The sequence below is a fragment of the Apodemus sylvaticus genome, chromosome 10 (genome assembly GCF_947179515.1).
Source record: "Apodemus sylvaticus chromosome 10, mApoSyl1.1, whole genome shotgun sequence".
Lineage (NCBI taxonomy): Eukaryota > Metazoa > Chordata > Mammalia > Rodentia > Muridae > Apodemus > Apodemus sylvaticus.
The window spans coordinates 4277136-4289812 of NC_067481.1; the positions used below are offsets into that span (position 1 = coordinate 4277136).

The 12677-nt window shown below is 50.2% G+C and overlaps 1 protein-coding gene across 4 annotated transcripts in view; it reads left to right on the forward strand.

Moving 5' to 3' along the window:
• The window catches only part of Cyth1 (cytohesin 1), an 83571-nt gene that overhangs the window by 37784 nt on the left and 33110 nt on the right, over positions 1-12677 (forward strand). The window contains exon 1 of one of the 4 annotated variants that reach the window (XM_052197505.1): positions 8658-9003. The exons of the other annotated variants lie outside the window; for them this stretch is intronic. The gene's annotated coding sequence lies outside the window, so the exon portion shown is untranslated. Of the gene's footprint in view, positions 1-8657; positions 9004-12677 lie in introns of those variants that run through there. 4 annotated transcript variants of the gene reach the window in all.

Below are 12677 nucleotides of genomic sequence, written 5' to 3' on the forward strand. Positions count from 1 at the left end.
TAAGGGTGTGTGTGTGTGTGTGTGTGTGTGTGTGTGTGTGTGTAGGCAGAGAGTGAATAAATATGAGGTTCTAGATGAGGTGATGATAATCACCCAGGCTTCTTCCAGCCTCGGGTTTACCTTGGGCTCTGACGAAGTGGTGGATGTTCTCGGTAGCACGCAGCCTTCTGCTCCTTGACTCTGAGGAGCAGGTGGGCCACAGCTTTGGAACTGTACCACAGTGGAGCTGGGCTGGGACGCAAAGGCGTCCATCCACCGGGTCATGCCGATAGGCTGGGCATCAACAGTTGTTGCTTTTCTTAATGAAATGTAGGCAAAGTGCAGGTTTCCTCTTTCTTCAGCTGGGTGAAGACTGAAGTCTCCTGGTGTCTGTTGCACTTCCCTCAGTTGCCCTTCCACAGGTCACAGTGGAGCTGTGATCAGGAGCTGCTGGGCAGTCTCCTGCTGTGCCTGGCTTGGCTGCACTACAGTGTTTCAGCCCTGAGGCAACAAAGGGCAAGTGTCCGTCCAGCTGCAGCCAGGGTGGGTACCAGAGTAATCCTAGGGGGATGAGGCCATGCTTCAAAGGACATCTGGCTGTCCCTTTCACTTCCCTCTCCTGGCTTACTGAGCACACATTTGAAGTCTCACCGCTAGAGAGCTCACACCCTGGGCAACACTCCTGGATGAGAAGGAGTGCCATCTGTGTTGTAGTACCTTTGACTTCAAAGAGGGGAACTGTAATGGGGGCTGACGCCAGGCCAGGGTGAGCTCCTACTGGGAGCTTTTGCTTCTGAAGGGTGGGTCCACATTAGCTCAGGTATTGAGCTCCAAGGGGAACAGTTTTGAGTGCAGAAGAGGACACAGAATAAAATGTTAGACTAATCAGAGTGAGAGTGCATGACCAGGCCAGCAGTGCCCACTGGCTACTCTGCCACATCTTCATGGTTACTGGCTGCTAGTCCTCTACCCAGCTACACACCAGCTAGGAAGTGTGGTGTGGTCACTTTAAGCCAGAGGAGTCATTTGCCCAGAGTGTGGGTGCATGCCTAAATCCAGGACTGGGGTGATGGGCCTGGAGTAGGGCCTTCAGTCAGCTTCAGGGCCAGGGCTTGAGGGACCAGCTCAGCTCTGCTTTGAATGAACTGAATGCAGGCCACTGCCTCCATTTCCCAGCCCCTCCTAGTGTTTCCTACTGTGACAAAAGGAAAGGAGCCTTTCAGCCACTGCTGAAGCAGATTCTCAAGCTGTAGCCACAGAGCAGGGTGGCATTTAGGCTGGTGTAATGGGAAGGAAACAAGTGGAGTTTCCTGTGGATAGTCCCAGAGGTCTCCAAGGAGGGCAGTGGCCGTTGCCTCCCCCAGAGTCACTTTCCCAAGCTGTGCCTGCTAAGTGGTGAGGGCGTTGGTCAGATGTTCAGAAGGCAGCTCCTTCCGCATGCGCATCCGCCTTGCCGCTTTCACCTTCCTTTAAAACACTGTCTGTATATGTGCATGAATGTTTTGCCTGCATGTGTGTACATGCACCACATGTGTGCCTGGTATCCTGGGATGACAGAAGTGTGTATACTTCTTGGAACCCCTGGAGCTGGAGTTATAAAGGGTCATGAGACACCATGAGTGCTGGGGGTCAAACCTAAGTCTTCTGAAAGAGCAGCAGGTGTCTAAACTGCTGAGCTCTCTCTCCAGTCCTTTACTTCCTTTCTTATCTGTAATCAGTTGCTCTCCAGCACTGTATGTTTATTTGCCCTCGTGAGAGTTACTAATATAATTAACTGGGCACTGTTTTCTTAACTGCCATAGCTTTGCTTCTAGATTAGCTATTTGAGCTGATCTGTTGATATGTAGTCCTATTAATTTGCCACTGAGCCTTCCCTTTAGGATGGAATCCAGACTTCTTAATGTGAGCCCATATCCCTCCGCTCCACAGGATGCAGTAAGGGTGCTTCCTGGGGCTCTCTGGTCTCACTGTGCCCCAGGTCCTGACTTTTGGTGTGTCCACCATCCTTAAGGCTTTTTACCTCATTGGGAGTCACCATTGCCCTGACTCTCTGTTTGGGAATTGTCATTAAGTCCTGCATCCAGCTGGCCCCTCTGCAGCAACTCAGCATGTCCTTGGCATGCACAGATGCTGTGCCAGGTTGCTGCTGCCACAGGCTTGCCCGGCTCTCTGCACTGGCAAGGCTGGGTCTGGAGCTATTTAAGTCCCAGCTCCAAGCACAGGCTGCGCCTGTGGCAGATGCTCAGCAAATGCTAAGCTAAACGAATCTGTAGGCTTCAATAGGAGAGTAAATTGCTAAGGAGGACCAGTCAGGGACCAGGAGTGTGAACCTGGCTGTGGCTGTTGGACCTGTACCTCATTCAAGAACTCCAAGGAGCAGTTTACCATCAGGGAGCAGTTCAGACCTAAGCTATCAAGTGAAAAAAAAAACTATCTGAAGCTATAAGGTACTACAAATAGTGTTATTTATAGGAAAGTACACCAAGTAGAGTTGCATTAGCATCTCTCCAGTGGAACACCAGGCTAAACAGTTCACCTTACTGTGAACTTGGCCTCTGCCCTGGCCTGCTCAGTGCTTGCTGCATCCAGGTGGCCTGTGGCCTGGCTTTGGACAAGCAGCTTGCCAGGTGTTATAAGGAAGACCTGAGGTGCTGGTGCTGTGGACAAGTCCCTCAGATACTTCTTAGAGTGCATGTGCTTCCATCCGATGGAGCATGGTTGATCTGTACAGAGCACGCATCAAAGCCTGATGCTCGCATCCCCATCTACCATGGCGGTGCTGAAGGGCTTTGCTGTGGTCTGAGCTTCACAGCCCTCCCTGTTGAGCACAGCAGGGTTGACAGCACACAGCAGCTGTGCACTTTTTTCTTCTCAGTGAAGACACAGGTAGGAGCAAGGCCTCAGACTCTGTCTCTGAAGGCAGTCAACCTGGCCCACTGCCTGAGGCTGTCTGCCACCTGCCACTTCCCCGGATGGAGTATGAAAGCTGGGCTAGCTTCAGATGCCCAGGACCTCAGACCAGCTAGGAAGGAGGCTTGGGAGGCAGAAAGTGGAGCTAGATTCTATTGTGGGAAGAAAGGCAGGTTTGGGTCTGCGGTATCAGGAACCCCATTGGCTTGCAGAGTGGTCAGTGAGGACGAAGCTGGAAACTGCAGATGAGTGATCAGGGTAGCTTGGAGGCAGCATACTCCAGTGTTCAGTCTTCACATGGTTCACAAAACTTGCTGCAATGGGGTGGGAGGCTGCGTACAGTTTGCTGTTGGCTCCATCAGAAAAGGAGAGTTAGACCTTCTGTAAATATCTGGGAATTTCCACCTTTCATTTTCCCTTTGGACCTTGACAACCTTCCAAAAGAACTTTACTGAACATAGTGTTCTGGTGTCTGCTTTCCCATCTGTCTCCTGCTCAGCTCTGCTTTTCTCTTAGGAACGACTCTAGGGAATGTTGCTTCTCCTGCCCACCCGCCCGGGGTCTTCAGCCTTGAGGAGTTTGTGGCACCAGCACAGAGCCAGGTATCAATAGCGGCTGTACAGTCAGATGTCCAGATCCAGGAAGAGCCTTTGCAGCTACCCAGCCAATCCCTGGTCAGCTCTGCAGTTTCTCAGATCACTGAGCCACCTCACAGCCTAAGTTAACCTACGTTGACCTGCTGCTGCTGACCTGCTGACACACTCCTCTCCTGGCCCTGGAGATTATCAGCTACCTTTTTTTTTCTCCTGGCTATGTATGGCAGGGAGCTATGGGAGCAGGAAATTAAGTCCTGCTACCCTGCAGATGGGCTAGTGTGGAAGGACCCACACTACGTTCCTTCCTTTCCTAGGTAAACCAGGAAGTCATATTTTGCCTTAGCTCTGTGTTTCATGACACTTTATAGAGGACTCATGGAAGCTCAACTTACAACCTCAGAGACAGCTGCGAGGTTCTCTCTAGTCAGTGGCTGCTCTGACCCCTTTCTTCTTGGTGCTTCAGCCTCTTTCTTTGTGTTCCTCAGAGTCAGGATTCTAAGTAGTACACCTATATGAAAGGCCACCAGTACCACCACAGCAGTGTCACCAAGCAGGGGTTTCCCTGATGGTCAACCAGTGCCCATGAATATCTCTAACACAGAAGGGTTCAGGCTTTGTCTGGGCAAAGGAGCTGGTGGAATTTCTGCTTTTTTTCTGAGAAGCCTTAGTAGTAAAGATTGCATTTGCTGTTGACCAACCTTACAGAACAGTAGGAATGGTGGAGTTGGAGCATGCCCCGTCTCCACAAGCCCCTTTACATGGTGGCTGTTGATGGTGTGACGCTCACGTGTGTTCACCAAACACACATAGTGCATAAGGAGGAATGTGACAGCACCACTTGGTCCCATCATGTCCCTGCTGGCCTCTGTAGAGCACCTTACTCTCTAGTCACCACATTCAGTATCGAAAGACTTTCAATTTTTACAATTTCGATGCTGTAGCCATTGTGCGAATTCTTACATACAAATTAAGATTCCGAATTTAGTTCAAGAAGCCGACTCAGATATTCTGATGGAGATCTGTGTGTTTGATGCGGCACAGAAAGCTACACCAGCCTGTCCACACTTCTGGGACTGTGTGTGCCCAGGAAGGCAGGTGGTCATTGGTGCTTTTGTTCTCCCCGTGTACAGGGAATTGGGCTTGAGCCGTCCTTTCGTATTCGGTTTATTGTGCTCCTTTTTGAATCTGCCTTCTATCTCTGCCTTGGATCTCAGAGACACAAGACCTTGCTTCCTCCTGTCCCTCCACCCCCACCCTCCCAGCTCTCTTGGGCTTCTTTTGCTACATGCAGATCCTGCCAAGCTGCCTCTACATTGAGCAGGAGGTAGGGCGCATCTAAGAGCATCCCCTGAGACATTTGCTGAGTAGGGCAGAGATGGAACCTGTCCCCCTCACTCACCCCTACCCGGCAGTAGAAGCCAGAGGCCTGGGCCTCTGTGGGTATCCATGTTGGCCTACTGTGAAACATCAGTGACTGCCACAGGGCCAGAAGTTGAACTGCTCTGGACTCCATCCAGTGACTTCAGTTGTTCCTGGGCTCTTTTCAGATTTCAGTGTTGCCACTGAGACTAAGGACAACTCTAGAGAGTGGCTGTCTAGCACTTTACTGGGATGTACTACTTAGTTTTTGTCACCTTGACACAAGCTAGCTCTTGTGGGAAGAAGGAACCTTAATTGAGAAAGACTGGCCGGTAGGCAAGTCTGTGGGACATTTTCTTGATTGATGATAGATGTGGGAGGGCCCAGGAGGGTGGTGCACGAGTGGCTTTGGGGTATATAAGAATGTAAACTCTGCACCCATGGCAGCCAACCAACAAGCAACATCTCCTCCTGCCTTAGGTTCCTGCCAGGCTTCCCTTCAGGATAGACTACAAACTACAAGTTGAAATAAACCTCTTTCTCCCCAAGTTACTTTTGGTCATGATGCTTATCACAGCAATAGAAACCTAAGACACGTGAGGTAGAGATGCCCCTCTCAGCTTTCAGACCCTTATTGAGCAAGAAGATATGGCAGTTGGTGGCTTCTTTGAAAAAGCCTCTCCAGTGCTGGAGAGATGGCTCAGCAGTTAGGAGCACTGACTGCTCTTTCCAGAGGTTCTGAGTTCACATGTTGAACCACATGGTGGCTCACAACCATCTGTAATGGGATCTGATGCCCTCTTCTGATGTCTGAAGACAGCTGCAGTGTACTCATAGACATAAAATAAATAAATAAATAAATAAATAAATAAATACCTAAAAAAGAAAGAAAAACCATTTAATTGTATATATTTGTACTAAAGCATCACAAAGCATTTTTAAGTATAAAGAATTTCAGAATCTCCAGTATCAGGATTGAAGGTCATGACAGGCAGAGACTTTGTGTCCCTTGTGGCTCTGTAGTGCCTTGTGTGTAGAGAGAGCCTGGGGGGGAGCTGAGGGAACCAAAGGTACCTTGGTCTGTGCCTCTCCCATTAGAAATTACCCATTCACCTTGCACTCTTTTTTTTTTGTTTTGTTTTGTTTTGTTTTTGTTTTTGTTTTTGTTTCTTTTTGGAGGCTATCCAAGCCATCGTTTCAAAGTTCCTCCCAGCCAATGTCTATTAGGTATAAAGAGGGAGACGCTCTGTTACAAACCTGACCCCTGACTCTGTATGGTGGCTGCTGGTGAGCCCAGAGCTCACACTAGTTGGAGGCTTCTCTGTTCCTGCAGATCGTGCCTGAGGCAGGAGGGGAGGGGCTGAGCTGTTAGCGGGTGTGTGTGTTTGGAGTGTTAGTATCAGGTAAGGATGGCTCCTGAAGTCACAGGCACCAGTACAAGAGGACGTACTTCCTCTTCACTTCACTGGAGTTTTAACATCAGTCCCTGTTGTCCACTCCTCAAGCTGGAAGGCCCCCAGGCCCTTCCCCCAGGCACCTCCTTGCTGCTTTTGCCCTTCTGAAGTGTTTCTCTCTTTATCTCAGTTCAGCAACTGTGGAACCAACTGCTTGAGTTGAAGTCAAAGACACCAGCCCCACTCCATCTTGCCTTCCAGACTTTTCCCATTCGGGCCACCCTTCCACCTTTGCTCTCCCTTCCAGCTGGGGCACTCCCTTATTCCAGTGTATCCTACAGCTCAACACCAATCTTGGCTCTTGTGTGGACTCAGTTTAGACGGACGTGTGCCCCTGTTCTCTGTTGTTCAGCCTATAGCCATCCAGCCCATAGCCCCTTTACAGAGCAGTGTGTGCTGTTCTGACTGTAAGAGAAGTGGTAATGGCTGAGCTGTTTGAGGGCGGAACCTGTCTTATTAGCTCTGTATCTTCCAGGGTCACTAGGTCATAGGTCTCTGATTGATGTGTTGAATTATTAGTCTAAGAAAGTAACTTCTAAAAACTTCCATTTTCTCTGTTGGAATTTCTGTTCTGCAAGCAGGTCCCTCCCTTGGTTTTTTTGTTTGTTTGTTTTGTTTGTTTGTTTGTTTTTTGCTAACCACCATGTCTTCATAAACTTGGTTGTACATTGATTTATTTTAGCATCTTTTTTTCTTTAGGTGTGAAAGGGACTTGGTTTGCAGCCTTTCCCCTGACTTCTGGTCTGCTGGTTCCCTGTACTTTGTTGTTTAGTCTAGAGTTGTGTTCATACAGGCCTTTGCTACCAGCTTCCTGTCGAATGGGTCTCAGCTTAAGGTGACCAGTTCATATGCAGAAGAGCCACTCAGTGTGCATGTTGCAAGTGGCCGCATCTGGGAGATTCATAGCCAACATTGCACATTATGTGTATGATCGCTGGTGTATGTAGGAAGGGATAGATAGGTCAGGGTTCACCTGCTGGGGGCAGTCGCTGGAGTGTGTGTATACTTAAGAGTCGGCAGGAATTTTGTAAGTGATTTTAGGATTCTTTTAAACAAGTCCTGCTATCTTGGCACTAGCTGGTCATGCTGTCATGGCTGTTTTTAGAAGACACCAGCTGGAGTGGTGAGCCCAGTGTTTGAGTCCAGTCTGGGAACACTGCCGTGATGATGAGTGTCTGTCAACATTCTCCGACCACACTCTCCAGCTGGGCAGGGGACACCTGGGAAGAGAAGGGTGACCTCAGCAGTGCTTCCTTGATGCAGTGGGCTACAGCAAAGAAAGGCCTGGGCTGGGGATCCCCGTGCTAGATATCTGGAGTCACGGTTATTAAGCGGGGTTGTCCCAGAGACTCTCAATGATATCACACCTGGCTGAGAGGCTGGCTGTGGCACCCAGTGGGAAGAAGGGGCCTGCTCTTGCTCTCAGTTTCAGCTTTTGCCTCTGGTTGCCTCAGCACACAGGAATGAGTCCCCACCACTGAGCCATGTGCTCTAAAGGCCACAGCGCTCACTCAGAATGAACTTTGGCTTACTCCAGTGATGCTTTTACTGTTTTCTCTCCTGGCTTATTTGGTGCTTGTTTAAAGAGCCACCTCTCCCCTTCATAGCCTCAAGCAGTGCTTCTTGGTGTGTCAGCAGTCAGTCACCTTGGAGCCCTTCAGTATCAGGCCTGGGCCTGCGGAATCTATGTCCTGGGCCCTGGGATCCCAGATGGCTTGTCCAATAGGTATCCTTGTGACCCTTGCAGTCCTTGAAGAATCAGAGAGACTGCTTGTGCCTAGGATGTAGCCATGTCTCTTGTCACCAGCCATCTTGCTCAGTGACCCCCAGAAGTAGTCTGCCCAGCCCTGCTCTGCTACCCAGTGCACTTAGCAAGCATGGTTCACCTCTGATGAAGAACACATGGGCACCAGCACACAGGCACAGCAGACGATAAAAAGGCTGCAGTATCCCATGAGGAGGCGGAGGGAGGAGATTCTCCAGAGGGTGGGTCTTGTAGGATGCTGTCTCCTAAGACCCTCCCAGATGGTGTGTGTGGGAGAGCAGGCTGCTTGATGTAGGACTGGCACAAGGACTGGGGTTATGCCGACGAAGGCAATAGATGTTTGACCCCCGATCTAGTCTCTTGTCTGAGGAAACATCTTAAGCAAGGGTTACCCTCTTCCTGGAGAGAGCAGCCATCAAGCTTTGCTTCTAAGGAGAAGAAGAAAGCAAGCACAGCCTACGAGCAAACGCTAGCAGTGCCTCCCCTCCCCCAGGAGGCCAGGAAGAGGGTAGTAGGAGGGGCGGTGTGATTACATTCATGGAAATGAGCCTGCTAGGAGAGGAGCCGCACACAGCACAGCGCACAGCGCACACGAGTGTCAGCTGCTGCTGCAGCTCCGTGCACCGGCCCCATTCCCGGGGCTGTGCCAGCCTTCCCCACCAGGCTCTGCTCACCCCCGCCCGCTGTTTGGCCATTCGGCTTTTGTCTCCTCTGGACGCCTCCTCCCCTGCCCTTGTGTGCTGGCACACAAATGCTGTCCTGGCTCCAGCTCTCCCTGCACCCAGAGCTGGGAGAGTTCCTGGGAGCCTGGGCCTGTGGGATTGCTGTACAGATCCACCATGGCCTCTGACACGGAAAACCGCGGATCAGCTGAGGCTCTGATGTTGCTGCTCAGAGCTTGACAGGACACTGGGGCCACAGGAGAGGGGACACGCCGCTGGTAAGAGCCTGGTGGATGGATGGCGCATGGAGTGGGACTACAGCTCCCCCTTGTTCTGCCTAGATGCAGCCTCCCCCCCCCCCCCTGCACCCCATAGCCGCAGCAGGCAGCAGGAGTGACGTGCCCGCTGACTCTGCATGTCTGTCCTTGGGTTCCACCCTTTGCGCTTTTCCACTGTGCTCTGGACAGGTACCCGGTCGTTTGTTGTTTCTTCTTGTCCTGAGATTGAGGAGCAAGCCAATAACCAATTCCCAGTGCTGGCTTTGGGTCGGTTAAAAATAGGGCAGCAGAAAGCCAAGGGGCAGATTTACAGCCCGGCTCTCCCTCTAGGTTTGCCGACCACTTGGGGTTTTGCTGACTCTGGGCCTCTGGACCTTCCTGGTCAGGGGCAGCCAAGGTTTTAGAGTGCACACAAAGACCAGCAAGATCCTTTCCCGGTGCCAGACAGAAAGACAGCTTAGGTGTGCAGGAAAAGTCAATGTGTGTGCAAAGGATCTTTAGGTAAAGTGACAGAGAAGTGACTTCTGAAATCCCCCTCTCTGCTTCTGTTTGGGATGCAAGGGGGTGTGGCAGCCCAGCTGTGCAGTGTACCCGTGACTGCAGCTGGCAGGCACCAGAATGGCAGTGCTTCACCCAAAAGATTCAGTGTCCTCTGACCCCAGAGGAGGGTGAGCTGATGACCAGAGCTCCTGGTATAGGGAACTCTCCACCTGCCCCAAGGGCTAAGGACCCAGTGCTGCCTCAGAAGGGGGGCTCCAAGGCTCTTCCTCACCAAGGGCTCCCAGCTTTGTCCTGAATAGAGAGTTCTGGAAGCTTGGTGCTGAAGAGAAGCTGCTGTTGTGCCTCCTGGCTGTGTCTCTGGCCCTGCCAGGTGTTAAGAAAGGGTGAGGGTCTCTCAGCTGTGAGCACAGTTCCTGCTTGTTTTAATAAAACCAGATGAAATTTGATGACTCAGTTCCTCTTACTGCCTTGAACTTTGACCTCATTCTTTTTACTGAGCTGCTTAAATTGTAGCAAACTCAGCTTTGGGTTCTTTATTCAATAAATTGTGTTGATCCTGTTCTCTAAATGACAGTTGATCCATTTCTCTAAATGATAGTTCTTGGAGCTTTTAAAAGTTACACTCCTAATCCATGTCTACCTGTGAGGAAATGGGGGTGGGAGGAAGCCGAAGAGAAGTCTGTGAAGTCCTGGCTGGTCCTGGGTTTCCTCCCCACTCCCTCCTGTCCCCAGGCAGATGTTCATCAGAGGATCTGTTCCTCAGCCTTGAGAACAAGAGCAGTCTTCCTTCAGAATTCAAAGTCTTTAATGTATTTACTTGTAGCAGAGGCTGGCCTGGGTGGGTTTGTCTGGAAGACTGTAAACTAGAGTATATAAACCTCCACTTTGGCAGTTGGCCCACCACATCTGTGTCGAGGATCATTTGTGCTTGCTGCATGAGAATCTAACAGGCTTTGGTCCAGTGAGTGTGTGGATTTCGTTAAAACTCTTATGCTATGGGAGGGTGGTGAGACAAAGTACTTTTTCAAGGGCCAGATCATAGTAAAAAGGATCTAAGCTGGAATCAAGAGGTTAGGATATTGCCAGTAAAATTTCTGTTTATTTTTAATTATGGCAAAATCCATATAACATAAAACTTACCATCTTTGCCATTTGAAGTATACAGTTAATGGTGTTGAACATATTTAAATAGTGATGTTCTCATCCCCAGAACTGTAGAACCATAAAATACTGCCACTTCATCCCTACTGATCTTCTCAACCACCTTCACCTCAAAACTTCACTTTCTCTCTCTCTCTCTCTCTCTCTCTCTCTCTCTCTCTCTCTCTCTGTGACCCAAGGACCCTTGAGTAAGGGAAACCCCACGATGTCCATCTTGTCACTGCCATTTCACTGAGCTTCTTCAGGGTTCATCCTGGGCTGCAGCGGCAGCAGAACCTTCTTCTTTATAAACCCCAGGACAGTGTATTCAATTTTAGGAAGGACTTTGAAGCTTTGACTCAATAGGAAGGAAATGGGGTTGGTTCTCTAAAGGTGACAGATTCTGTAATAGTGTGATGGGAATGTGGCACACTGCTGGGAGCAAGCGTGTCACTAGGTCTCTGACTGTGGTCACACCCCTTCCTGTGTCCACGTTCCCTCAGCCTGGATTCTGATTACTATCCTGAAGACTGGAAACAACTTCTGACTTGGTGTGTGGCCTGAAGCATCAGCGTTGGCTTTTTCATCTTTTGCTCTTGTCTGAAAGATACTTGGAAGGAAGGTTGTGTCCTCAGGCCTTCTGAATGACTCAGTCCCATCACTTGTGAATGGAGAGTTCTTTTTTTTTTTTTTTTCTTTTTCTTTTTGGGTTTTTCGAGACAGGGTTTCTCTGTGTAGCCCTGGCTGTCCTGGAACTCACTCTGTAGACCAGGTTGGACTCGAACTCAGAAATCCGCCTGCCTCTGCCTCCCAAGTGCTGGCATTACAGGCATGCAACACCACTGTCTGACTGTGAATGGAGTTCTAAGTGAGGGAAAATAGACTCTCCCAGCAAGTGTAGCAGCGATCAGTAAGAACTTGATCCTGCCTTTGGATCTGCAGTTGTTTGCTTCTATGTTAGCCCCTCCTGCCCTGACCCCCTTCCCTACAGTTTCTGACTTAACACAAGGTACAGGCCTTAGGGCTGCCACTTTCCCCTCTACGATGTAAGAGCCATGCTTCACTTCAGAGTGTTCTTTCTGGAAACAGCCTGCCAGCTTATTGTTCATGGAGGGGCATACACTGATGAGATAGCTTACCCAGGGTCACACAGCTGGTGAGTATGGACTGTGGGTGATTGTAACCCAGCAGCCCCGGCCAGTCCATCAGGTAGTGTCCTATAGACATAGCCCCCATTAACATGCACTCCTAAAGTTGTTCATGCCTCTAGGTCTCCTCTGGGACTGCTACACATCCAGAAAGGAGTCTGCGACCTCGCTCGGAGGCAGCAGTAGCTGTTGGTTGGGTGAGCATCTGTGCTGGGTAGGCAGGAGAGGAGGAGAGTGAGCTGGGACTGCAGGTGAAGGGACGTGGTTCAGCTCACTGAGTAAGCTGCTCTGTCTGCTTTCCTACATGTGATGGAGACAGTGATGGACGGGGTAGTTCCATCGTACAGAGAGGTAACAGCTGCTACTCAACAGTGTGGCTGCAAACATCCAAGTTCTTTCTAGTGGCTTAAAGCTTTTCAAAGTGTAAGTCACTGGGATTTCCTGGGAGACAATGTGATACAGGCCTCTGGAGGAGACAGACCCTGGCCTTGTTGCTAAGGCTTCTTTGGGCAGGTCCATTGGAGGGCAGACAGTTGATGGGTTGGTGCCTGGCACTGTAGTGGTGGCCTTTAGGGCTCTTTACACTGTGGGCCCTGTGGGCCTCATAGGAAGTTCCAACAGCAGCCTCAGTATCTGTGCTCTTGGAAAGACGACAATCAGTGTCCTCTCAGAGTGGGTGCCAGCTCTGTGGAGGTGTGGAGAAACTTGTTTTCATCTTACCACCTCTGAAGTTCTGGGCTGTGCTAGGTTTATCTGAGGTGAGCCAGAGGTTGGGGGAAGGGTGGAAGGAGAGAAAGGAAATATCTACAGGCATGTTCAGGGTTCAGGAGCCTGTCTGAGTCCAGGCTGGGAAGTGTGTCTTACAGGAGAGCTGCGTTTGAAAAT